Genomic DNA, 25689 nt, shown 5'->3' on the forward strand with positions numbered 1-25689 from the left:
GGGAACAGCAGAGAAGATGTGGTCAAGACTTGTTTTTCCCCCATGGGAGAAAGGACAGTCTGCTTGTGGTGGGACGGACCCAGCAGAGCACTTAGGAGGGGATGCGAAGGGAATTGGGAAGGCGTTTCCTCTAGTAGCGAGAGGGGCTGGGGCCAGGGCCCAGGTGGAGGGGTGGCCTTTACGGGGGCGGGGGGGCAGGCGCACGGGGAGAAGTCCCCCTGATCGGCAGCTTCTCAAATAGGCTGGGCCAAACCGGGCTCTGAAGGGCTCTGCGGGTGGGTCTCCACACTCCTGGGCTTCTGCTGTCACCCAGACCGCGCGCGCGGGTCCTGGGGTAGCAAAGGCGCTCAGGATCCCCTCGGCCGCACTGTGCTCTGGGTCCCATGGAAGCTTTCGCGCGCGTCCATCAAGCTCCAGCGGGGAGCAGGGCGCCTCAGAACTCCATCCTGCGGGATCCTGGGCGAGAAGGGGGGGGCAGCTCCCAAACGGGGGCGCCGCGTCCCGCTCCGGGCCGGCGCGGGCCTCGCCATCCCTCAGCTCCCGGCAGCAGCACGCGGGAGACGCGCGCCCACGACCCCGGCGAGCGGGGCTCGGGTGGGGCACCCGCCCTGCGGTCCTCCTTAACCCCACGCCGCGCCCTGGGGTTCGGGAGGGGAGAGCGCGCCGGCTTGTGCAGCCAAGGGTGCGCACAGGGAGGTGACCCCCTCGGCCCCAGCCACTGCCCTGCGCCACGTGGCCGCTCCCCTCCCTGTGGCTACGGTCCCGGCCGCCGCGCAGTGGCCCAGGCTGCGTCCGCGTCCCGGCTCTCCATGGTGCTGGGGCCGAGCGCAGCTCGATTCTGCGTTTTGCGTTCCAGCGGGGGCAGAAAAGAACCCCGGGGTTGGAGGAGCAAGAGAGGGCAGGCCCTGGGTCTCTTAAGGATGGTCATTTGGGGTCCTCCCACCCGCCCCTAGGAGAGGGGGCATGTTCCCGCGTGGGCGACACCCTGCCCACCCAGTGGTCCCCGCGCGCGGGCGTCCATCCATTCACTGCGGCTCCTGGAGCCGAGCGGCGGCCCCAAGACTCAAGCCGAATCTATGAATGGGAAGAGGGAAGAGAAGCAACGTCTGTTTCCACTCCCTGCTTCCCCGCCCCCTCCGCGCCTCCCTCCCGGCCGAGCGAGTCCGGCGCAAAGTGACAGGGGCAGGGGCGGGGGCACCGCGGGGGCTGCGGCGGAGGGGTCGAGTCTGGCTGGAGACAGCGCTATTTATAAACTCTGGAGCTCCAGGATAAAGAGGGCAGAGCGGAGTCCCCTCCTCCTCGAGCCCCGGAGCCTCGCCGCGCCCCTCCCCAGCGACTTTGATTTCATGACTCCCCCTCCCCCCCCCCACCCCCGGGCGGGCTGGCAGGTGCGGGGGTGGGAGCCGTCTCCGCCCGAGCAGCTTTGCCAAAGGTCCGGCTGCTGACGTCGGAGCGCCCGCTCCTGTCAATGAACGGCAGCGGCAGCCTGGGGACTGTCTGGCAACGAGGCTACAGACGTCATCGCCTCCTGTTGGACGCGGGGGGGGGAGGGGGGGGTGTCCGAGCAGCAGCTCCGGCTTAAAGGAAAACTCTCCAAGTTCCTGGCAGCCAGGGAGAGTCGTTCCCGAGAGCACATGCGCCCCAAAGCCCGGTGCGCGCGGGCACACAGGCTGGCACACTCACGCGCACACACTCAAACACACACGCACACTCGCACTTAGGTGCTCTGTAGGTGTGTGGGTCCAAAGTTGCGGCCGCGGGACGATGAGCTGAAATGGACCGGTCTTACTTGGCGCCTAGAGCGCTCAGCGCGGCTTTCCCGGAGACCCCCAGATGGACACGGGGGGAAGAGGAATGCCACGCGCCGCTCAGAGTTGTCGGCTCCTTTTCCGGGGACAGCAGCGCGAAAGGCAGCCTGCCCCGCGCCTCTGGAATATGCCTGCCCAGTGCAGCAGAAGCGAGTGTTCTCGGAGAGGTCGTGAACTTGGGCCACCTGGGCTCGCGGGCAACTTGTTGTGCGCAGTTCTCAATGGAGCCCTGGACCCACGGGGCTCCGGGCCCGCCCGCTTTTTCCTTTTTGCTTTGCTTTTTCTCTCTTTTTTCAGTGTGTGAACTTGAAGCCGAAAGCAGATAGGCGCTTCGCATACTTTGGTGGTAAGTGGACTGTTCCTTTTACCTATTGTTTAACCCTTGAGAGTCCAGAAAAACTCAAATCCAACCTTTTTCCTACATTTAAAAAAAGTTACCATCGTTTCCCTCCATCCTTTTTGGCAATAAGAAAGTGAGTGTGTGTGTGTGTGTGTGTGTGTGTTGTTTGGGGACATGACTATTTTGGAAGAGGGGTGATGAGTGGAGGTGAGAAAAAAAGAGACCCGAGTGGATAAAACCAGAAGACTCAGGGGTGGCAGAGGAGGTGAGAGGGAGGGCAGCCAAGTCCAGCGCCTGAGCGATCGCCTCCGGCTACTGCTTCTTGGACCGAGTTTCCCAGCTCCAAGTTCCCTGCAAGGCTGCCCTCCAGCTGCAAACGGCCGCCTCTGCAAGGCTAGACCCAAAGGGGCCTAGGGAGGAGGCCCCCACCCTCCTGCCTCCTTTCTGGGCCTCCTTCCTCAGTTCTGAATGGGGATGAGACCCCTCCCCTCCCCTTTCTGCCTCTGGCCTCTGTTGCCTCTCTCCTTGGGCCTCCCTCCACCTCCCCCAGCCCCTTTTGCAAAAGCTCAAAGGATGTCACAGAGGAGGAGGGGGTCCTGTGCCCTTAGCACCTGAAGCCATCACTATATTGCATCCTGCAGCATTTTGTTTTCTTCATTCTACCCAATTTTCCTTGCAATCCATTGAAAATATTCCCTCCCAAACACCACAAACACCCTCCCCCCTCCCAACACATCCCTTCCCAGGACATCAGTCCTTTATAGACAGGGCCAGAAGTCCTGATACACAGCACCCACCCTAGCCCCCTCCTAAATTAGAAAGAAATCAGCTGAGTGCCCAAAGAGCCTCTCCTCCCTGGTTTTTTGGTCTCTTTTTCCCTCTGGGCTTGCTTACCCTTCTAGTGGAAGGAAAAAGAGGAAGGAGAGAGGGAGAGAGGGAGAGGGAGAGAGAGGGAGAGAGAGAGAGCAGAGAGCCCCCTAGACGGAGGGCTGCTGCTGAGCTGATCGTAGGCTCTCTGCGCCGCCTGGCCGCCTGGCTCCTGCTTCCCCAAAGTGCCTTCCCTCCTTCAGCAGCAATTCCTCTCTATCCATCTCCCTCCCTGGCCTCTCCTCCCCACCCCTTTCGCCCGTCTCTCTCCCCTCCACCTAACCCCACCTTCACTCTCCTCTCCGAGGGGGGAGGCTGGGGGTGCGGAAAGAACACCCCAAAGCCCCAGCCCCGGCAGAGATGTCGAAGAAACGCAAAGCCCTGGAGGGTGGAGGAGGTGGAGGAGAGTCCGGGCTCCCAGAGGAGGAACCCACTGCCTGCTTTGAGGGCGGCAGCGAGGAGGAAGGTAGGGAGAGGAGGGGTGGAGGAGAGGAAAGGAGCCTGCAGGGACGGTCTGGGAGTTGACGTGCTCTGCAGGAATGCTCCAGCCAGCCCTGGGCAGCTCCCTATGTCAAGGCGACTTGAGTAGACTTTTTCCCCACAAATGGGATTTTACATGTGCCTCCAGGAAATTGGGGGGTGGGGGAGTGGGAATGTGCTGATTAGGCTGACATTGAAGACCCAAATTTGGGTGAACTTGAAACTCTGTGGGGAGAAGGGGAGGGTGGGGTGGGGTGGGAGAGGAGGCTGGAAGAGGCTGGGCATGGATTGGGGATTGCTGGCCGTTTCCCGTCCTCTGACTGCCTTGCTGTCACATACATGGGGGTGTCGAGCTGTCCTACGGTTTTGTGGCCTGTACTGACGTCTGTGCAGGGCGCCTGAGTCCGGAGGGTGGGGTGCTGGTGCTGTCCCCCTCATGTGTGTTGCTGGCAAGGGCCATCAGGAGGGCTGCTGCTTCTCCCAGGCTTCTCCAGTCCAGGGATGCTCAGGGTTGCGTCATGTTGAATCCTCTTCTGCTCAGGCAGCCCTCTGCATCCTCCCGAAGTTGGAGGTGAGGTTTGAGGCAGACCTAATGGTGGACGGTGATCTCAAGGGGAGATGCCGTGCTACAAGCATCTGGGGACTCCTTTGCCTAGAATCATACCAACGAAAAAGTGAAGATGGGAAATTTCCTGTGGAAGCAAAAGTAATACTTGGATATCTGATTGCCACATAAAAGAAACCCAGCCAGACACCTTTTATTTCACTTACAGTATTCTGAATTGGGTTCCAAGTAGGCCCAAATGAACCAGTCAAGTTTTTTTCTGGACTGTAGTTTAAACACAAAGGAAATATGAACCAGATGCAAATGTTTTGTTATCGGTTAAGCTGTGGAAGGGGAGGTGAAAGGGCCTGTGGGGGAATGGTCTGAACCCAGGCAGGGAGAGGAGCTGTGTTTTGGGCTTGCTCTTCTTTTCAGAGGGGAGCCCTGTGGCCTGGTCGGTGGCAGGGGCAGGTCGGAACACCGGGGGACTGGGTGTGTACCTCCAAAATGGAGTCCATGGCTTTTCTCCTTTGACGTCATAAGAAATACAAAGTCACCAAAGTCCTTCCTGCTCATAAAACATGAATCTCTGTGTCCCCTTGCAACCCTTTGCATGGCTTGTGTGCGTTTTAAAGCACAGGGTTTGCTTTTGGCTCTCCCTGGGCAGTGGGGTTTAATAGAAGCAGGTGAGAGCAATGTCGACCGCTCACCTCAGAAGAGGTTGTATTTCAGCATCTGCCCATGTTCTGACTTTCTTTGCTCAGTTGTGATCTTAGAGCAAAAGTTAGTATAGCTCTTCAATTAATTTTACTGAAAAAAAAAGGCATTTGGTAAGAAATTCAAATATGGCAATGATTCTATCTGAATGGTATTTTGGTATTTTTCCATCTTTGGGGAGAATAATTCGGTATCACCATGGGTGTCTGACAAATTCATCGGCTCTATACTCAGCATTCAGTTTTGACCCGAGGTTACTCTCAAAGGTGCATACTATGTTCTTTTGGTTAAGCAACTAGTGAAGTCTATGGGAACTGACATGATTAGCATGGTAAATAACCTGGATACATTTTATGCCATTTTCTAATAATTAGTGAATGCATGGCTGCCATTTATAAAAAGCAATAAGAATTGTATTTTAACAAACATTTATCGTCCTTTTGGTGGAAATGTGTGGTATTAGAATTTAAAAAGCTATGTTCTGGAGGTCCTGTACTAACAGTAGTAACAAAATTCCCACATTCCCTAGTGTGTTAGTACCCGGCCGAGAATATTTTGTAAGTCATAACAGGCAATAGTAAGTACCTGTATCTATGTTATTCAGAGCTTATCATAATTTTGAAGTGACTTATTGTACAGATTGGTTTTGTTAGAGCTTAAAAATGTCTACTGATTTTACTGTATCCTTTGCATTTGGCAAATAAAAATGCTACTAGATAATTGCCTATGAATATGTAACTGTAGAAACCATTAAGTGTGTGAATACTCAAGTACCATAGGATTGTGAATGCATTTCCTTGGGAAATGGTAGTCATGGTACTCACCAAACGTGATGGAAACACATCTCTACATATATGGGAGGCTGTATGGCTGTGGGTACTTTGACCATGGAAGATGGGGAGGCCAGGTGTAAACCAGTGTTTGAGTGACGGGTGGTTATGCACCTGCAACAAAATATACAAGGACACTTACACATGCTTAAGGACCTGGATCTTATCACCTCTCCAACTCAAGGCTGTGTCTTTCCTTTGAGTCTCTCAGCCAAACTTGACAATATGCGCACACTGAAGAGAAAAGCATTTACGTCAGTCTCGCTGACCTTGTGTAGCAGAAGGGGTTTCTTTCGAGTTCCAGCAACTTGGAAGGCCGATGTGTTTGTTCATTTCAACCACTGAAAGCACATTATAGCATCTATTAGATCAAGGCAATTGGAAATTAAGTTTCATTGGGAGTCATTGATTTTAAGACCGTCTGTCAGCAGGTTGGCTTGGTCTAAAGTTTTAAACAGCCAACAAGCATGCAGGCTGCCTGGAGAGAGTGGAGTGAAGAACAGAAACCACTGCTCCTATGCACGCCCTCACCTGCCACCGATCTGCGCCCCTGTCACGAGGCTAGGTGTCCGCTCAGGCCCTAGGTGGCTCTTTCCTGTAACGGCTCCTGTTTTGTTAATCGTTTCTCTTCAGGAGACTCGTTATGAGATGATGGTAAGATGGTGAACGGGTTGTTGTGAACACACATGGATGGTTTCCTTTTTGACTTATTTGTTCAGCTAGGGCAAGGGGAAAGTGAAGTGCCCTGTCCTAGTTTGGCTGAATGTTTATTTGGAAGTCCGTTGAAGTTATCTGACGTGTGTGCATATGTGTAAAATCACGATCAGAATCAGGGTGTGGTCCTCTTGTGGGCCCCAGTTGGCTCTGTGTCCAACGTGTGTTCAGACTCTACTGATGGGAGATATTTGCATAAAATGTTAAACATAGAAAGATTTTGTCTTTACAACTTAGAGAGATCTGGTGTGCAAATGGACAGTGCCGGCCACAATTTTTGCTTTGCTTTGCATCTACTGTCTTTCATGGCTTTGAACTTAGACGTGAGAGTATGTTACAGCATTCATCTGGCTGTGGAGGTGATGGGTATGTATGTCGAAGACCATGTGGGAAGAGGCTCTGATGGAAACACTGAATAATTATAATTATTGATCTTATCCCATAAGAAGATACTTCTATTTTTTCATTCTCTTCACATTGCCTTCATATGGGTCCCTTTTCAAGGAATTGTTATTTACTTAAATACTTTGGTCTAATCACATGATGTTGCATTAGCTCCTCTACACTGAAATATAACATTAAAGCCTATTTTCCAACACTTACCCTCTAGTTAGAAACCTGTTCTCTCAGCCCCTGTGGGCTCTTAGTAGGCTCTCGGAAACCCATTTCTGTTCTCCCCCTTCCCCACCCACACCCTAACTGTTCTGTATTGTTTTGTCTTCTGGTTTTAATTCTCATTTCTTTTAAGATGATTTTTGGATATAAAATGATTTCAAATGTTTATTATTACATTCAGTTAATCTCATGAGTGTTTTAAAAATAAGTAGTTTCTATCTTTGATGAGCTTGGTTAAGATCCTATCCAGCCCAGTTTTTCTGGTTTCCTGTCACTCTGGGGTGTGAAGTCACCCAAAAGGGGCCTCTGCAGTGAAGGAGTTTAGGGGAGGTTTGAACAGGACCCTTGACCTACTCATGTTTTACACTCCTCAGATTTCTTGAGCCACAGGGAAACTGTCTATGGGTAGCTATTCCTTCATCTGACGAGTTAATGACTGAAGTAAACATTGGTTTCTTAAAATCGTGTTCCTCTTTGACATCACACTGGCTTCTGGGTTTTGTGGCTTCCCTGTATTATTCACAGGCCATTGGCTTTGGGGGCATCTGGAAACAGGGGCAGGGGAAGTATTAGCAACTCTGTACCTCTAAAACCAGTTAAAGCTGAACATCTAGATTGTTAACTGCCCTACGTCTACATGACCCCCTAAAACCAGTTGAAATGATTTTTTCCTAACAGATTAATTGTTTTAGAATAGTTGATCAGATTTTTAATTATTATAAAAAAATCTCTTAAAGGGTTATTTATAATCATTAATATGAAAGAGTGGCCTTGACCCCTGGAAGAAAATCTTGACCCCTAAAGAAAATCTCACAAGCGCACATTCCACAGAAGCTTGATGGCGAAGAGCATTACAGTTCAGAGATTTTTCAGTTCTCACCTTAGTTTCTCTGGCCCCCACCAGAAAGACCATTTTGCTCTCCAGTGCACCAAAGATGGTTGGCGGGGAGAGGAGAGTTTGGGGGAAAAGAAGGACCAGAATACAGAGTAGCATTCAGGGGTGAGTCCTCACACATGGACCAGAAAGGAAGTCCCATTAGTCTAAAAAGACACGCCTGTTGCCGGTTTCCTCATCTGTAACATCAGAAGGTTGAATCAGAAGATCTGGATGGTGAAATTTTTAAGACTTTGAATAGGATTGTATGAAGAAGCAGGTAAACCATAACCGGCTCCAAACTAAATGGTAACTCGCAAAGGAAGTAGATAAACAGCAGTTCTTGCTGATGTGAAAGGCTGGGAAGTCACTTAACATCTGCACAATTTGGACAGGCTGGTGGCCGGGGCAATGCTTTCTCTCCATTCTTTCCAGAGCTACCAGACACTCTGAGCGTGGTGGGGTGTTAACTGAGGGTACCTTCTGATCTATGGTTTAGAAGCTACTCTTTATGTTGAAAGCAGTTTTGTTTATACTCTGATTTGCTAGCCCCTTCCCTGCCCCCGACAAACACCCACCTTCCCCCTTCCCACCAGTGCAGAGACAGGATTGCAAATAAACAGAGGTGAGAGCTCTGTGGAGATGTTTCCTTCAAGTGCTTCCATGACTGGACTTAACCGTGCAAATGGAATCTTGGCTTCTTAGGTAAGCTGAAGTTATCTTCAGTTTGTTGGTTGGAGGAGCATTGTTAATATAAGAACTGCTCAACTGTGATATGAGATTCTTGTTGAAAGCTCTTTAACTTTCTGTTCTCTTCCTTGATGAATACAATGTGGCAATCACAATGATCAACATCATCATATTATATATATATACACACACACACATATATTATACACACACACGCATATACACACATGCACATGGTAAAAAGTGTAAATATCAGAGCAGGACTTACAGAAAAGATGCAAAGTATGTCCCCCTCCAACCCCATTCACCTTTCCCAAAGGTCACCAACGTTACAAGGTTCTTATGACACCAACCAGAAATGTTGTGTGTGTATACAGTCGTCCCTCAGAATCCTCAAGGGATTGGTTCCAGAACCCACTGTGGATATACAAAAACCCAAGGATGCTCAAGTCCCATGGTCAGCCCTCCCCATCTTTGGTTCTGCATATGCAGATTCACCCAACTGTGGATCGTGTAGCACTATATGTATTTATTGAAAAAAAACCTGTGTAGCAGTGAACTTGTGCAGTTGCTCAAGGGTCGACTGTGCAGGAGTGCATACGTGATATCCCCTTCTTACACAGACACAAACATCCTCCACATACTTTTCTCCTGTACCTTTCTTTATTCACTTACTTATGTATTGGAAATTTACCAGCATATATAGATCTGCTTGATTTTTATTGTCTGTATAGTATTCCATGGCACAATGTAACATAACTGGTAATTCTTATGGAATTAATGTTTTTATACATAATGCTGTAATAAGCAACCATGCAGTATTTTTTTGAGCACGTGTACACATCTATCTGTTGGTGAATTTCCAGATACAGAAGTTGAATCAAAAAGGTGACAACAATTGAAACTCCACCAAAGGCCTATTTGCCCACACCTGCCCCGATTTTCTTTTGCAGTGATCTACTATCACTATGGACACTACACTTTGGGGACCTAAAAATGGAGTGATTAGCAAATATAAGCAAGCTCCTCAAATCAGTGGGATAGAATATTTGAAGTCTGAGCAGTACTAGATGTAGGGCAACTGTAGCACCATGCACTTTAGGATTTATGGGACAGTTTTTCTTCTCCAACTCTCTGCTTAGAGCAGATGTGGATACGATATTGTGTTCTGTCCATGTCAGTTACTATAAATAGGCACAGGTTTGTGATTTTGCTATAAATTTATGTAATAACAGAGAAAGAATTATGTTATTTAAAATATGCATTATTATAAAATAGGATACGAATACACCTTCTGGGGAGCCCATGAAAATTATGATTGGTATAAGTATTACTCTTAAATTCTCACGTAACTGTAATGATATGTCTGGGTTTTGTGACTTTTATACATTTTATATACTTAGATTCTTAAATATTGACAGAATATAAACTCACAAAGGGCAGAGGGGAATGTCTTAACTGGTATGTTAAGACATTAAGCTTCATCTAGAACTGATAATTCCTGTCTTGGTCACTGTTTTATGCCTGCCCCTAATACAATGCCTGGTACATATTCCGCACTCAATAATTTCTTCTTGAGTGAAATGACCAATGTTTCTGTAACTAAGACATCTTAAAGTATTGAATATTCCATTTAATAGTGACCATGATAACTCTACTTGTAACTGGATAGAGATAAGAAGGAATATTTATATTGAGATGTAAAAATCTTTCATTTGTGAAAGAACACTGACTTTGAGATTAAGCATGCACAGATGATTAAAACATAGCATCACGTATTTACAAAAATAATTTTCCTTAGGACTAAATTGATTTTAAGGTATTAGTGCCTGGTACTCATGTGAGAGGACAGTAGGCTCATCTTCCCTTCTCCCACTTTTTATTTTGAAAAGTTTTCCATCTACAGAAAAGCTGCAGGATGTGTACAGTGCGTGCTGAGGTCCTCTTCACCTAAATCACCAATGTGACAATGTGATACAGAATCTGACTCCATTTCTGATGGTTGGCTGCTGACAGCTTTCAGATCCCACCACCCAGCTTCCTGTCTGCTCCAAACCTGGGCAGGCTGATGCGACAGCCCACGTGGTCCTTCCATTGGTGCCCGTGGGAACTCAGTCCACACGAGCCCTGACTCCTACATGAGAATCTCGCAGAACCACCTGTAACCACAGGGAAACCTGCACTGTTGGCTCTCAAGCCATTTTCAGACATGCCTGGGAGTCTGCACTGCTCCCCTAGCAGAGCCTTGTTATGAGAGCAATAAACTTTACCACACCCTCTTGGTGCGTGTGTGGGATCACCAGTCTCGACATTTGAACCAAATTTTGGGTTGAGGTGGGTCCATCTCATTCCCAAGTGACTGGGACAAACGTTTGGCTATGTTTTCTCCTCTTCCTTCCCCTCCTCCTCTTCTTCTTTCTCTCACAATGATTATTATTTTTGGCTGAACCACTTGAGAGTTATTTGTAGACATTATGATGATCTAGAGAATTCAGATTTATTTTCTAAGAGCAAGACATTCTCCTAAATGACCGCAATCCAGCAACCACACTAAGAACACTTAATGTTGATATAATATTATCTAGTGGGAGCACATGTTCAAATTTCCCCAATAATAGCCCATTTTTTCCCCTCAATCTAGGATCCAATCAAGAACCACACATGGCATTTAGTTGTCACATTTCCTTTAATCTAGAAATGCTCCCTGATGTTGACATTTTTGAAGAGTCCAGGTCAATAATCTTTTAGAAATTCCCTGTTTGGATTCATCTGATGTTCCCAAATGATCAGATTCAGGTTAAACATTTTGGACAAGGATACTATCCAGGTGACATTGGGTCACATCAGAGGACACATGATGTCAGCTGGTCCTGTCATTAGTGATGTTAAGCTTGATCACTTGGTTAAGGTTGTGTCTGCCAGACTTCTTTCTATATTGTAAAGAGAGGTAAAAACATATTCTGATAATTCACTACTTATGCCATGGCAAAAAGCTCTTTCTGAAAGTATAAAATGTTGAACACTCAAATCTGCAGTACAAGTCAATTCGTAACTCTATAAATTTGGATTTTGCTTACATACCTATATATATATTTTTTAAATGAACTATAACATTTTCAGAAAGTTCACTTTCTTAGGTGAACAGCTTAATTAATGTTAACATATATCCATACCCAGATGAAGATACAGGACATTTCCTGCATTCTAGAAAGCTCCTTGTGCTCTGTCCCAATAAAACCCCTACTCACTCTTCTGAACTCTATTGCCATTAATTGGTTTTCCTTGCTTTGGGAATCACATATATGGAATCAGACAGCACATAGCCTTGTGTCTGGGTTCTTTTCTTCAACATTATGTCTGTGGGATTCACCTACGTTGTTACAGTTGTTTGTTCTTTTTGAGTGCTAAGTAATATTGTATTAATAGTCTACAATTTACTTGTCCTTTGTACTACTCATGGGTATTTGGGTTATTTCAATTTAGGGGTCATTACAAATAAAACTGATATGAAACAACTTGTGTACATGCCTTTTGGTGGACATAAAACTCATTTGTTTTAAATACATTATCCTACACACTCATTTTTGTAATCATTTGTGGAATGTGCTTTATCAGTCATTGGAGTCCATTAATGAAGATGTATGGTTTTCTATAAACATGTCTGAATATTATAAACCTTATATTCATGAGAAAAATCCCTGATGCATTCCAAGCCCTTTAACATGGCAACATTTGCAATCCAGATGTAGAATCTTGATAAATGAACTAGATCTTGTTCTTAATAGTAAAAGTCTGTACATAATTTTGATTCACAAATATTTGTTATTCTTCTCTACTGTGGATGTTGACTTTGATTCTTATTCATTTTTTAATATATTTTAAAATATTTATTTATTTGTCTTTGGTTGCATTGGGTCTTCATTGCTGTGCACGGGCTTTCTCTAGTTGCGGCGAGCGGGGGCTACTCTTTTTTTTGGTGCGCGGGCTTCTCATGGCGGTGGCTTCTCTTGTTGCAGAGCATGGGCTCCAGGTACGCGGGCTCAGTAGTTGCGGCACGCGGGCTCGGTAGTTGCAGCACGCGGGCTTCAGCAGTTGTGGCACACGGGCTCTAGAGCGCAGGCTCAGTAGTTGCTCCACGACATGTGGGATCTTCCTGGACCAGGGCTCGAATCCGTGTCCCATGCATAGGCAGGCGGATTCTTAACCACTGTGCCACCAGGGAAGCCCTGATTCTTATTCATTTAAGAAGTATATTGTGCTTGCTTTGCTGGCTCTGAAGGAGGAGGTACTGAGAAGGAAGGTGAAATACCCACCAGGTATAGAGTCTTGAGGTGAAGTTGCTCATAAGGAAGATCCTTTTACTTCTGTTTGGGGAAAGCTTACCCAACTTAGGAATCTCTACCTAGGAAGGTCCATAACTTCATTTCAAGAAGGAAAATATAATCAGGAGGCTCAGTTTTCTTTCCCAGGCTATCCTTGAGCACTGTCATGATGTTGATTTTTGCCTCTTTCCATTTTTCTGCATCAAGACAGTCACTTGCCTGTCTTATCTGGGGCTTCCCTGGGCTAACTGTGAAGGAGAAGGAAAAAGAGACAGATGTGACTTTATGCCACCCCCTGACCTGCAATAATAAAACCCATGTTTACATAACAGGTGCTGTAGCTGGTGGAGGACTTGCAATCATCCTAACATTTAGCTCCAGAATATCTCTCAGGAAGGGAACGATCTTGGTTTGGAAAAATGCTTTGGTGCACACCAACAGTAGAAGGTGAGACCCTGGGACCTCAGGGGCAAGGGCTTTGGTTGCTCCAGCAAAAGGGAGAGTCCCTGAGTGTAAAGAAAACGAGAATGTGAGAGAGAACAGAAAAGAGGAGGCTGTGGGGGCCAACTCAGAGGAGGACCCCTACTAGTGGTGCGGTTGACAGGGAATCAGAACCCAGAAGTGACTGATGGTGACTGCAGGTTAATTTGGTAGGTGGTGCCGGCTGCGCTCCTCTGTGTGTCCTGAATTCTTTGATAAGCCTACCAACTTCTTCAACACCTCGTTTGTAAATGGAAACCAGTGCAGGGCCTGAGTCTCATGTCTGGGTTGACGTGGAGCAGACCTGAGTGTGTGGAAGTAGCAGCCAGACACAGGTGAGCCCATGGGGTCTTAAGTCCTAGAATATTTTTAGGGCTGTTGGTAGGGCTTTGAGTATCTCCAGGCTATAATACACTATTCAGGGCAAATCTCTCAATCTCAAACCCTGACTTTGAGCTGTATTTGGCCACATGTTCCCTCTAACTTGAAGTTAATTGGAACATTTTGGTTGTTGTTACAGCTTAGTCTCCTGTTCTTAATACAGCATCACCTCTGGCTTGACATCCAGCAAAAGATTGCAAGGCATTGTTAAAACCCTGGTTTCACTTAGACCCAGTGGATTTCGATGACCCAGTTTAAAATCACTGGGATTGGATAAAAACCAGCTGCCTATTGTAAGTGATTAAAATGATAACTAACACATATAAATAACAATAACTTGTAGAGCAGGAGGAGTTTCCTTTAACTTCATTATGAATGTCCAAAGTATATAGGGAAAAATAATTTGTTGTAACATACAAGAAAAATCCATTATCAACTGATAGCATGTTAATTTAATCCATCCCTCTCTCTGCTTAATATTAAGCTCTTTTCCTGCCCATTTCCTTTAGTTTTTGCTGTTCAGTCTCTCTGATTGTCAGACTTGAGGTCATTGTTATTTGATGGTCTCAAGTGCAAAAGAATCGCAAAGTGGAACTGAAATGTTGCAGTGACAGGATTTCATGAAATCCGTGAGAGTGATGTTGGGAACAGCTCCATTTCTGTGCTAAGTCATTGAACATGAGTTAGACTTTCATCTGAAGAAAGAAAACCAAAAAGGATTACTCAGTGTCCCCACTACGATATATTTCTATCCCATTCTGTTCTCTTTTGTCAAACATCTTCTGAGTAAGTGCTTGACGTGTGCTCTCTGCTGGCCACACAGGGTCCTGGAACCTTGGGTCACTGTGGGGATGTGATGTTTCACTCGTAGGACAAAAATGCTACCTGAGATTTTCTTATTGTGCTTACTTGTTTATAGTCTGCCTCTCCCTGTGAGAATGTGTTCTCCATAAAGACAGAAACCTCTTTGGCTATTTTTCCAGTTAGAGTAAAGCCCGGCAAATATTAAGTACTCTGTAAATATTTGTTGAATAAATGTATGAATGAACAATGGAATTCCCTTTCTAGTAGAACTTTTCTGTAGACTTAGGATGCCCAGAAGGTAGTGTAGAAAAGGGCTAAGGGGGACTTTTAGAAGAGCCCCCTAGATGGGCTCTGTGCCCCCAGCTCTCCTGCTTTAGCCCATCTGTGCTGAGGTCCCTGTCAGTTACAAGTGGCAAAATCCAAAGAGAACAAATCTCAGGGGAAGCCGGTTTTCAGGGAGTCCCTGGGGGAGAGTAAAAGATGGAGCAGTGGGGCCTCCAGCCTTGGACAGGGCTCCTTTGCCTGCAAGCCCATCCCCAAGGTAACAAGGCGAATGGCAGCTCCAGGTCAGACCTTAGGACCCCAGAGCAGGGAGGAAAAGAAAACCTTTACCCTGCTGGCCTGGCCCAAGTACCCCAAAGACAGAATTTCTCGTTCTGACAGACGGGGCAGAGTCCACTTCTAGAAGAAACTATGTGCGTCAGACAGAGCAACCCTACCCCTCCAACAAGTGCAGGCAGCCTATCACCAACCCTTCTCCTACAGGGAAGTCACCAGCTCTCCTTTTATTCTCTTGTAAAGTACTAACGCTCTCCTTGGGCATGAGGGTCTGTCACACTGTAGTCCTGAAGAGATGGCACTGAGATAATGGATGTGCCAATGCGTGGTCAACTAAAGATAGCCACACAAAGTGAAAGCCTTAACATCTTGTGTGCTTCTCCCACCCCTCCCCTTACAGGACCCTCCCATTCAGCTAAACTGATACTTACTTTCTAGGAGCGCTTATGAAGTTTCCTCTTCCCAGGATTCTGCTCACCACTCAGTCTCTCTTCGTAGAACCCTTCTGCATCCTTGGAGGCCCCTTAGAACGTCTACCCTCTCCATGAAGCCGTGGCCATCTCCACGAGAAGGGTGGGGTGTCCTTCCTCCTGGGTCTGGGGCTCTGGGTGGCCTTAGGCACTCACCACATTCTGTGTGGCATGAGGGTCATTTCCATTGTTCTGGGATCCCCATTGGCCTGAAAGATTCTAGAGAAAAGGGGCTGTTCCATATGCATTCATGTAGTCATTCCAATAAAAGTTATTACTCCATGCGTAAAAGTAGAGGAAAGAGATGAAGAAAGAAAACCACACATATTTGCCTTGATAAGAAGCTCTGCATTAATTACTAGTGATAGTCTATATATGGTGTGGGAAAGCAATTTTAAAATTACTACAAACTTTTTTTTTTAACATCTTTATTGGAGTATAATTGCTTTACAATGGTGTGTTAGTTTCTGCTGTATAACAAAGTGAATCAGCTATACGTGTACATATATCCCCATATTCCCTCCCTCTTGCATCTCCCTCCCTCCCACCCTCCCTATCCCACCCCTCTAGGTGGTCACAAAGCACTGAGCTGATCTCCCTGTGCTATGCGGCTGCTTCCCACTAGCTATCTATTTTACATTTGGTAGCGTATATATGTCCATGCCACTCTCTCACTTCGTCCCAGCTTACCCTTCCCCCTCCCCGTGTCCTCAAGTCCATTCTCTACGTCTACGTCTTTATTCCTGTCCTGCCCCTAGGTTCTTCAGAACCATTTTTTTTAGATTCCATGTATATGTGTTAGCATATGGTATTTGTTTTTCTCTTTCTGACTTACTTCACTCTGTATGACAGACACGCACATATAGTCACCTTATCTTTGATAAAGGAGGCAAGAATATACAATGGAGAAAAGACAGCCTCTTCAATAAGTGGTGCTGGGAAAATTGGACAGCTACATGTAAAAGAATGAAATTAGAACACTCCCTAACACCATACACACAAAAAAAACTCACAATGGATTAAAGACCTAAATGTAAGGCCAGACACTATAAAACTCTTAGAGGAAAACATAGGCAGAACACTCTAGGACATCAGTCACAGCAAGATCCTTTCTGACCCACCTCCTAGAGAAATGGAAATAAAAACAAAAATAAACAAGTGGGACGTAATGAAACTTAAAACCTTTGCACAGCAAAGGAAACCATGAACGAGACGAAAAGACAACCCTCAGAATGGGAGAAAATATTTGCAAATGAAGCAACTGACAAAGAATTAATCTCCAAAGTATACAAGCAGCTCATGCAGCTCAATATCAAAAACACAAACAACCCAATCCAAAAATGGGCGGAAGACCTAAATAGACATTTCTCCAAAGAAGATATAAAATTACTACAAACTTTTGTAGCATTATTCAATAATGTAGTAGACTGATTCAAGTGGTATTTTTCAGACAGTAGAAAGTATAAGGGTAAAACTTCAATGACTGGTTTACAGGGTGGCTAATTCATAAGCAAAAATGCTTAAGTTTTGCTAAGAAATTCTGTCATGTTATTGAAGAAGGAAATTGCCCAGATATCCAAGAAGCTGAATTGTGATAAAGAAAAAAAAAAAGAAACTTACCTGGAGAACTGTTCCTCTATTTATAAATTAAGACTAGTAATGCCCAGTCATTCGACATTTCTTTGGATATTTCTGTAAAGGTCCTGTCTTCACCCATCCTTGGATGGTGGTCTTGACAAGCTAATGATGTTGTTAGTCCATCTTTATCTTCCAGGGGCACCTTACTGTACCACAAACATCTTTAGACTGCCAAGGACTGTTGGATGTTTCTTCAGTATGTTTGTTTTTTAAGAAGACTTCAGGGCTTCCCTGGTGGCTCAGTGGTTAAGAATCTGCCTGCCAATGCAGGGGACATGGGTTCGAGCTCTGGTCCAGGAAGATCCCACATGCCGCAGAGCAACTAAGCCCGTGCGCCACAACTACTGAGCCTGTGCTCTAGAGCCCGCGAGCCACAACTACTGATCCTGATGCCACAACTACTGAAGCCCGTGCACCTAGAGCCCGTGCTCCGCAACAAGAGAAGCCACCGCAATGAGAAGCCCGCACACCGTAATGAATAGTCAGTCCCTGCTCGCCGCAACTAGAGAAAGCCCGTGCGCAGCAACGAAGACCCAATACAGCCAGGGGAAAAAAAAAAAAAAAAAAAGAGACTTCAAGCTTTTGTTAACATAATGCCCTTCTTAGTCAACTTCAACTAACCTCAATAAACCTTCCTTGTATCTTTCACTCACAAAACATACGCGGGGATCCTCAGAGCCCTCAATTCCATAACATTTTGGAATGGTCTCAACCAGTGTTTTTTGGATTGTGGGTAGCAATCTATTTGTGAGTCATGAAATCTATTTTTAGTAAACCCAAATTGTATTTCTAAAAACTGAATGGAATGGGGGGAAGGGGGGAGAGGATGGGAGGAGGGCAGAGGGGAAAGGATGGGGGAAGAGAGGGGAGGAAAAGGGGGGGGAGGGAAGGGGATAAGGGGGAAGACAAGGGGTGGAGAGCGTGAGGGTGAGTCCTGCAAGCGGCAATTATTATTTAGTGACTTGTGTGTGTGCTCATTTGGTCCTATTGTAAAAATAAATTTCATATTGTGAGTTGAAAAAGTAACAAAACCCTGGTCTAGACCACATTTTACAGATATCTTCATGACAACGGATAGCCACACCACCAGAATTTTTATGGCCCCTTGGTGAAAAATAATAAATAAATAATTTAAATGAATTCATGCAAATTTCTTTGGATTCAGGACCATCTGAAGAGGGCTCTGAACTGCCTGTGTTAACTGGAAGTGAAACCCATTAACATAGTGGCACCTACGGGGCCTCAGTCCCAGGTGGTTTATCACATCCCTGCTCTGGTAGCTGCAGTCGTCTCTCTGCTTTGCTGTCAGCTAACACTCCTGTGTGAGCCTTGCCTCCCCAGCCAGACTGGGGACATTGTCAAGTCATGATCAAGTCTTCATTCCAGCTATTCTTCCAGCAATGAGCACGGAGTAGCTGTTCAACAAGTGATTTTATGTTAATGACTGAGAACCTGGAACACACCTGAGAAGTGGGTCCCCACGAAGAGGTGGAAGGTGAGCGGGAAGGAGAACAGGAGGACAGGGGAGAAGGTCCATATTTGGGTGCTCCTGTCAGGGCAGATCAGAAGGCAGTGCAGGGAGCCTGGGGCCAGCTTGGAGGAAACAATGCGAGCCCCTCCGGGTCTTTGCTTTGCGGGGTGGCAATCCCCACCAGTAACTCGAATCCTTGTTTCCCAGTGACTCCACCTAGTGAGTAGAACAGAATGTGCTCCACCTTCCACGATAGAATGAAAGGCACGCTTTCCTTTCTAAAATCATTTTTCCGTTCTCGAAAACTTTTCATGCCTAATTCGCCATCGTGATGTGCTTGGGGAGTAATTATCTGTGTGTGCTTTTTTAAGTTAGGTTCTTCTAGGCTTGTGTGATAGAATGTACCTTTTCTCCTCACCCCCTCACAGGGGGTGGACTTAACCTCTGTTATTTATGCCTTGATTGCTACTTTGTCAAGTCTCACTTGTTGTTTTATACTTTAAAATGTTTAAAGTTAAATCAGAGTCAATGTGATGGGTACATATAGTTCTTTAGTTTTCTCCTTTCAGTGTGAAATCTTACTACTCTAGATTTGATAGGTAAAAAGGTAAAATAATGAGATAAATAAATAAAAGCTTTGTGTCTGCCTACATGCCAATTTGCAAAAATTAATGCCAAATTATCTCTGGAAACATCTGGAACAGCTGTGGCTGTTAGTATTGCTTCACCCCCCCAGGTCTGATGATTTAAACTTTCCATTTCTCTTTGTAAAAATTAGAGACAATAACTGACTATAGCTTTACTCCCCTTCCTCCCATCATCAGTAAAATATATGTAAAACTTGGTTCTTAATTGGTGAAACACCATTTACAATTTGGGTCTGAGTTGGGGTCAAGGGAGAGAGAAAAGAAAAGGAAAACTTCACAATCACACAATCACATGTTTACTATGTGCAAAGCAGCAGAGAATTGCAATGAGTGATGGACCAGAGTTTATTTTCTCAGCCCTAAGGAATTTTCAATCTTTATGGAAGACAAGCCTGTGTTACAGGAGCCATTAAGTGAGTGACTTCATGGAAGTCTTTCGAAGGGTTACAGAGGTTTCTGAGAGGGCATGATCCATTTCTCCCAGCCCTGGGTGAGTTGAATCATGGATGGCCTTGATGTGCTCACTGGGTAGTGAGGAACCATTCCTCGTGTTTAAGCACATTGGATCTTACAACCAGAGTCTATTTCTGTGCAATTTCTTTCTTTATTTAAAAGAGATTTTTTTTTAAACAACTTTCAGTAGATTCGATAAGGGGTCCAATGCATGTTCTGATAGTGTTTTCCTCAATGCATTGTCTTTGCTGTAAATTTCATTCACTTATTCTTGAATGAAAACAAATGCATTGGTAAAAATTCAAAAGATACAAAAGCCATATAATGAAAAATGTCTTTTTTGTGTTACTTAATACTGCTTCAAAGTTTTCTTCATATAGATATTGCCAGTTCCTCTAAGTTCATTCTTAGGTATGTTTATCCTTTTTTCTGAATTGCCCTTATAAATGTAATCATTTCTTGCACTAAATATTTTGGAGTAGTTCCTTATATATGGTGAATGCTATGGATATTTTTATAAACTGATTTTTAAATTTTGAAATAATCTTAAACTTACAGAAAAGTTTCAAGCCCAATAGGAAGATCTTTTATTCCCTGAACCATTACCCTGGGCAAGTTCTACGAACTAGGACATTCTCTTACATGAACACTGATACATCTCTACCTTCTAATCTTCCACTTCTTCATGTTTTGTCAGTTGTTCTAATAACGTCCTTAATAATGAAAGGATCGGGTCCAGAGCCACACATGGCATTTGTCACTTTGGTCTCCTTCAGTCTGGAGCAATTTCTCAGTCTTTCATGGACTTTCATGACCTTTGTGGTTTTGAAAATTATGAGCAAGTTATTTCGTAGCAAGTCTCTTGAGGGGGAAGAATGTCATAGAAATGATGCTGTGCTCTTCTTATGCACCTTAACAGGTGGCCCACGAATTGAATTTGTCCCATTAGTGAAGATGTCCACTTTGACCACTCAATCAACTGATTACAGGAGTGTCCTCCAATTTTCTCCATTGTAAGTTACATTTTTCCCCCTTGTGAGTTAGTAAGGAATTTGTGGGAAGGTACTTTGATCCATGTAAATGTTCTTTTCCTTTTCAAACTTTCAGTTATTAATTTGCTGATTTACATAAGTTTGTTTTTTTACTAATAAGTTGTATGAGCTGTTTGTATATTTTGGAAATTAAGCCCTTGTCGGTCACAACATTTGCAAATATTTTCTCACAGTCCGTAGGTTGTCTTTTCGTTTTGTTGATGGTTTCCTTTGCTGTGCAAAAGCTTGTAAGTTTGATTAGGTCCCATTTGTTTATTTTTGCTTTTATTTCTATTCCTTTGGGAGACTGACCTAAGAAAACAGGTACAATTTGTGGATTTACATGAGTTTGGACTCTTGCTTTCCTATCTTATTCAGTGGATTACAATACATTACTACCACTGTTCATTTTGAAGCTCAAGTAGTCCCAGATTTGGCTGGTGGGAGCCCCTTCAAGGTGGCTTCTGTATCTTTTGACATATTTATCTCTACCTCAGTCTTGATCTCTATATCTATCTACGCAGAGAGACCAAGGTATGCACACATATATAAACGCACTTACATCTGTATTTTTTCTATACCTGTCTATATTCAAAATATGGAGTTCATGCCAACATCTTCATTCCAATCCAGTGTCACAAGGTTCATTCTAAGTTTGTTCCTTTTCCATATTTGCATCTTTCTTCTCTGATAAAGGGAAGGAACCTGGCTATATCTGCACCTGTGTGTTATTTGGTCAACTTCTCCTTGTGTAGCCAGTGCCCCATAACTGCGGCTGCCCCTCCCCTGTGTGGCACTCTCCTCATCCATCCAGCCCTGACTCCCAGATCTTGGCACCACAACTTCTCCCCAACCTTGGCCTTGGCGAGGCTGCTTGTCTTGTCGGCCCCCGTCTCATAGCTTTGGGACTGAATTGTTCAGGAAAGGAAAGGGTAGAGGAAGCAGAAGAGAAAGAGGAGGAGGAGCGAAGGACATTTGAATGCTGTCTTTGTACTCATCTACCTTACTGACTCTTATGTCCTTTATATTCATCCTTCAGATTAGTTTTCCAAGTACCTCAGGTGGTCAGTTACAAGAAATGGTAATTTTACTTCCCCTTTCCAAACTGTATACCTCCTTCTCATCTGATTGTACAGCTTAACACTTCCAGGAAGTCATTAACATGAACAATGATAAAGACGCTATGGGAACGCTTCTTTCATTTCCCCACTTATCATAGTACTTACTGGCTCTTGGGTAGAGACAGGTAAATCCATCAGGGTGATCTTTCTTAAATGCAAACCTGATCACATCACACCCCTGTATCAAACCTTTAGACACATTGACAGATGAATAAAGAAGATGTGGTACATATATACAATGGAATATTGCTCAGCCATAAAAAAGAATGAAATAATGCTATTTGCAGCAATATGGATGGACCTGGACATGATGCTAAGTGAAATAAGTCAGACAGAGAAAGAAAAATGTCATATGACATCACTTGTATGTGGAATGTAAAAAAAAAATGATACAAATGAACTTATTTACAAAGCAGAAATAGACTCACAGATGTAGAAAACAAACTTATGGTTACCAAAGGGGAAGGGGGAGGGATAAAGTAGGAGTTTGGGATTAACATATACATTCTAATATATATAAAATAGATAAACAACAAGGTCCTACTGTATAGCACAGGGAACTATACTCAATATCTTGCAATAACCTATAAGGGAAAAGAATCTACAAAAGAATATATATATATGAATCATTTTGCTGTACACCTGAAACTAACACAACATTGTTATTCAACTATATTTCAATAAAAATTTTTAAAAACAAACAAAAAACCATTTAGGCAGTTTCCCATTGATCTTAAAACTCCCAATGAGGTCAGATGCGCTGTGTCTCCAGCCTTGCCTCTGGTCTTTTATTTTTTATTTTTATTTTAAGATATTTATTTATTTATGGCTGTATCGGGTCTTACTTGTTGCACGCGGGATCTTTTGTTGTGGTGCGCGGGTTCCCGACCGGGGATCAAACCCGTGTCCCCTGCATTGGAAGGTGGATTCTTAACCACTGGCCCACTAGGGAAATCCCCCATCTTTTATCAATAGCTTTCTTTTTAGTAGCTTTCTTTTTAAAAGAGTGGACATTGAATACAGAATTTTTTTATCAAACTACTTTCTAGCTCCTATAGATATAATCGTATGATTTTTCACTTTTGATCTGTTAATTATTTTCAGAACATTTTAAACTCCTCATTCACAAGGAAGCTCCCGATTAGATACAACTGAGGTTTCCCATGTCATTTGGTCAGGATAGGTGACAAAGAATGCCATGGAACTGAGTATATTTCCTTCTCCTCCCTTCTCTCTCTCTCTCTCTCTCTCTCTCTGTCTCTCTCAGTCATGACAACTCACCATGGTTAACATCTTAGAGGTGCATGCCCGATTCTGCTCCTCCTTGACTAAAACATAATCAGTGTCTTATGTCTTTGGCCCATTTTCTAGAAATGCATTTGGGTCCGGGACTCCCACTGTGACAGTGGGTCGCCGTGATAGGCCTTACTGAGCAGTTTGGCATGTTGATAAGGCTTTCTGCTTATGCTTCACCAGTGTGGATGACCCCACCCCGCGCAGCCCAGTAGGTTTGGACCCGGATGCCATACAAAATACAACCATGGCTGTGCATTTGTTGTATTGAAACCTGACTTTATGCAGGTGCACCCTGTACCCCTCACTAATATCGAGCTTCTTGGCGAGTCATCTTCGCTCGCCTGCTTCTCCGATACCTTCCTCAGAGCTGACACCCACTGTCCCTCCTCCATCGTTTCCACTGGGACAAGGACATTGCCGCAGATCAACTCCCTTGATTACAACCTTTTGTGTCACTTTCCTATAATTTTTGAATGACTATCAACATCTTTTACCTGCATTGTCTCCTAATCTTGGATTTCTCTGTTGGATGCTGTAACTGCTAACCACCTGCACCAGCATTCCTGTATGTATATTTAATATTGACATCTACATTCCGTGTTTGAGAAAGGTTAGCAAGAGTATAATTTTGAGGAACGCTGTTGTGAAACCTAGGAGGAGACAGAGTTTGCGGGGAAAACAGCTACCCACCTACTCACACACTTAATGAAGCAGGGGAATCACACCATCTCTGTACAAACGCATAAAAAAAAGATTAGAGCCTGGGAAGATAATTCCTGAGCAATCGCTGGGCTGTCTCTCAGGCAAAGTTGCAATCCATTCCGAGAATTAAAGATAGACATGTAGGGGACTTCCCTGGTGGCGCAGTGGTAAAGAACTCGCCTGCCAATGCAGGGGACACGGGTTCGAGCCCTGGTCCGGGAAGATCCCACATGCCGTGGAGCAACTAAGCCCATGCTCCACAACTACTGAGCCTGTGCTCCAGAGCCTGCGAGCCACAACTCCTGAAGCCTGCACGGCACAACTACTGAGCCCGTGCGCCTACAGCCCATGCTCTGCAGCAAGAGAAGCCACTGCAACGAGAAGCCCACGCAGCGCAACGAAGAGTAACCCCTGCTCGCCGCAACTAGAGGAAGCCCACGCGCAGCAACAAAGACCCAACACAGCCAAAAATAAATAAATTAAATTAATTAATTAAAAAAAAAAGATAGACATATTACATCCAGGAAAATGCCCCAGACATTTCTTTCTTCTGCCCTCCGTCTCACGTGCAGATGTCATTTCTTAATTTAAATGACCTTTTTCCTCATATTTGTTTTAAACTTTTTTTCAATCGTTTAGGAAAGAAGATTAGTAGTGATGGAGTTCAAAACTTATGGCAGCAAAATAATTTCTTTTCCTTTGTTTGAGTCAAGATTCCTTTTCTCTCAAATCCCGCAGCTTGTGACACAGCCGTCGGAGGGAGAGTCGAAGTCCAGAGCATCTGTGAGCGTCAGCCGGGCCCTCGGTGAATAGTGAGCACTTTATGGTCCTGACTGGGTCCCTCTGCCCGTTCAGTTCTGGAAACCATGGGGCCCATTTCGGTATCTCCTCTGAAGACTATAGAGGCTTTTACGGCGACTCTTTCGTGCACGGGCCTCATGCCTTTCTCCTCTTCTCCTTCCTCCTCATTCTCCGCTGTTTAGTCTTTCTCATCTATTTGTTTTATTTTCTTTTGCTCTGTTGGTTGGGTGTATATTTGTAAGCTGTGTGAAATCCCTTTTGGCATAAAATCAGGAGAACATGAGTAACTATAATGAAACAAATAGATACATTATTATGTAGCACCTGGCACACACTTTACCTAATTCCTGTACCGTGAGGCCAGGGACATGACTGTTTTTTATCCTCCCATCTTCCCCTGGCTACAATGCCTTGCAAAATCGTACCAAAGACTTAATAAACGTCTGGTAAATTGTAGAGAATTGTTTCTGAGTCCATGTGGCAAAGCAGGGGACTTTCTGCTGGGTGACGGCAGAAAAAGTGAGTGGGATTCCAATACCAGTTATGTTTCAGCATCTTCAGTGTGTTGGCCTGTGTGTGGTGGGGGGAGCACTGCGCCAGCCCCCGGGGGCCCAAAGCCCCATGGTGTCCCAGACACAGGGAAGTATGCAGACGGCAACGGGAAACACAGCGAGGGCACAAAATGCAAAGGAGAGGATGGCCGGGGCGGGGGTGGGTGATGTTGACTCCCACGGGTTCCCGCCTCCGTCTGAATGCCGTCTCCGTGAAACACACAAGAAACCAGGGTCCACAGCTGAGTGAAAATAACCCACAGCGATGCTGGTCTCTCAAGCCTCCACGCTGAAGCACACGGAAGAGGTAACTGTTCTGCTCTTCCTGCAGATGGTGTACTTCCCCATCCCCTACCTCTTCCCCGCCCAGCGCTCATCTGGTTCTGAGAAGTGAGGTGTCGTTGAAGTTCAAATGTCTTAGATCTCTTGGAAGATAAAGACCCATCTTTGTAGTTCTCTGGTCTGGTGGACTAAGACGTGATGT

General features: G+C 45.1%; 1 long non-coding RNA gene across 1 annotated transcript; it reads left to right on the forward strand.

Annotated features, from left to right (window-relative positions):
- Positions 1-1991: 1991 nt before the first annotated feature.
- LOC132375785 (uncharacterized) lies at positions 1992-25115 on the forward strand. Its single transcript, XR_009506112.1, has 3 exons — positions 1992-2154; positions 20623-20716; positions 24592-25115. It is a non-coding gene; the product is annotated as an uncharacterized LOC132375785 (long non-coding RNA).
- Positions 25116-25689: the final 574 nt, after the last annotated feature.

This window comes from Balaenoptera ricei, chromosome 12, assembly GCF_028023285.1.
Source record: "Balaenoptera ricei isolate mBalRic1 chromosome 12, mBalRic1.hap2, whole genome shotgun sequence".
Lineage (NCBI taxonomy): Eukaryota > Metazoa > Chordata > Mammalia > Artiodactyla > Balaenopteridae > Balaenoptera > Balaenoptera ricei.